The following is a 2,894-nucleotide window of genomic DNA, read 5'->3' on the forward strand; positions in this document are numbered from 1 at the left end:
TTCACCCCACAACGTTTACCGACAACCTTGGACATATCTTCCATGCCTAGCACAGTGTCAGGCACACAGAGGCCCAAACATGTTGTTGAATGTCCCACACCTTTTACCTCCGTGGTAAGAAACATACTGCCTAAACATGATGAGGAAGAGATTACTTTTGGGCACTGAACTACAGTTGCTGATTAAACTTTCCCAACCCACATCTCCTTCTGAGGGGTTCTTCCTTGCCCATAGATCTTTCTACTCTAAACAGGCCCTCATCCTCCTCCATAAAACACAATTTCATGCATCAAAGTTGCATTTCTGTCCTAGAGCAGTGCTTCAGTCACCTCCTGGACAGCCTCCTGCTGATACCATCACTTGAAAGAAGGAGCTCAGCCAATCAACTCTCTTCTAAGAGGGGTTTGGGAAACACAGAGGCTGAGTCAGTTAACAAAGGAAATAAGCCGAAAGGTAGCATGCGGGGAGGTAGGCTCAGGGCAGAGGTGGCCATCAGGGACTAAAGCTGAAGTCAGCAGCTAGATACTGGTAAAGCGGAGAATGGAGCTGATGCCGAGAAACATCCTGTAAACCAAAAATAAAATTCTAAGCCCCACAATTGGCTGAATGGGACCATGGGGATTCCAAAGAAATCTGAAAAACTAGGTTAGACCACAGGAAGGAGGAGGACATGCTTCATTATACCCTCCTTTCTTTGGAAGTGACCAGTATTAACATTAAAACACAGATCTTGAGACCGACCAAATGAACTCTTTCTTTAGCAATGAAATACCAAAATCCAACCTGACTCCAGCATGGTATTACATAGCAGATAAGGAAACAAAATATTTTACCCCAAAATATGTTTATTTCCCATGTTTTGAAATGACTATTTGCATCTGTAAAGAATCTCAATTAATGTAACTAGGTATTTCTCCTTCCGGGCCCTCCCAACCCCAAAGAGATAAACTAAGAGAGTCTGGCACCTTTTAAGGTCTGAAAAGAGACATTTATCGTCTATTCTCTCTGAAGCCTACTACCTGGAGTCTTCATCCACAAGAACCTTGGCTTCCACAACCCACTTTGTCTTAACTCAAGTATTTCTTTCTGCTGACTTCAACTTTAGGGAAAGCTTAACTCTTCTAACTAATTGCTAATCAGGAAATCTTTTAACTCCACCTATGGCCTGAAAGTCCTTACTCTATTGTGTCTGTGCCAACCCAGTGTGTACCTCATATGTATTGATTGATGTCTTGCATCTCCCTAAAATGCATAAAACCAAGCTGTTGCCCAACCACCTTGGGCAAAGTTTCTCAGAACCTCTTGAGGCTGTGTCATGGGTCATGGTCCTCACATTTGGGTCAGAATAAATCTCTTCAAATATTTTATAGAGCATGGATTTTCTTGTCAACAAGAGCTATGATGAGTGAGACTTTGCAGCTCCTAAGAGACAGGGAGAATAGTGGACTTGACCTGTTTTGAAAGGCCAGTTTCTGTTTTGGTTTTGGAGAATACCTACTACATTACACAAGGAGGTGTTTGGCTCATGGGTGTGGATCCCTCATGGCTTGGTAAACATCTTAGGGATAGTGCATTCTCTCGTGATGTGGTCATTTAAAAGTGTATGGCACCTCCCCCCACCTGACCCTCTCTTCACTTTCTCCTGTTCCCGCTTTGCCTTCTGCTGTGAGTGTAAGCCCCCCAAGGCCTTCCCAGAAACAGATGCTGGCGCTATGCTTCTGGTACAGCCTACAGAACCATGAGCCAGTTAAACCTCTTTTCTTTATACATTACCCAGCCTCGGGCATTTCTTTATGGGAATGCAAGAATGGACTAGCCCTCCCGACACACACACACACACACACACTCTCTCTCTCTCTCTCTCTCTCTCTCTCTCTCCCATTTCCCTAAAGAAACTTGAATGAGACTCTGTACCTTGGAACTAAGAAAGGAGACGTTTTGTGCTGCACCTAAAGGAGATGAGTGCCTGCAGTTTTCACAGGGACTCAGAATGAGTCTGCAGCTGCCCTCAAGGTTGGCCTAAGACTCCACCAGCACCAGGTCTCCCCACAGCTGCTGATGGTTTCTACTCTGGTCCTGTACAGCATAGGACACATAATCCCACACCACAGGGCAAGCCCAAAGCAGAGGTCCTGTGTATGTTTGGGCAAATCTAGTCCTCGAGTTGCTAATCAATAGATTGAGTGAAAGAAAAAATCTGAAGAGCCTCCATAAAGTTCATTCTTTTTTTTTTTTTTTTTTTGGCTCAGAGTCTTACTCTATCACCCAGGCTGGAGTGCAGTGGTGCGATCTAGGCTCACTGTAACCTCCGCCTCCAGGGTTCAAGTGATTCTCCTGCCTCAGCCTCCTGAGTAGCTGGGATTACAGGTGTGTGCCACCATGCCTGGCTAATTTTTGTATTTTTAATAGAGATGGGGTTTTGCCATGTTGGCCAGGCTGCTCTCAAACTCTTGACCTCAGGTAATCTACCCACCTCGGCCTCCCAAAGTGCTGGGATTACAGGCATGAGTCACCACACCTGGCCTAAAGTTCATTCTTGAGGGCTTTCCTACAACAGCGTAACATTTAGAAATTAGATGGCATTAGAAGGCTGGATTTCAGCTACATGATCAGCTATGTATATCGTTACTGGGACAATTGTCAGTACCAAAATGGAGTCATTTATAACAAACCCTAACAAAATGGAGCCAAGAGGCCGGGAAGAAAGGGTCCTCACACACATATACCCTATAACAGGAACGGCGACAAGACTTTTCCAACTGAACGCTCCTGTTAAGCCACTTCTGTGAAGACCCTCTCATCCAGTACCACCAAGGAACAAGCGCCACCACCTGCAATAAGTCCCTGTAACCTATGGTATTTGTTTCAAACGGTTTATATTAACTTCTTCTTTT

Source organism: Sapajus apella, unplaced genomic scaffold (genome assembly GCF_009761245.1).
Source record: "Sapajus apella isolate SASKATOON/1434 unplaced genomic scaffold, GSC_monkey_1.0 scaffold25, whole genome shotgun sequence".
NCBI classification, from domain to species: Eukaryota; Metazoa; Chordata; class Mammalia; order Primates; family Cebidae; genus Sapajus; species Sapajus apella.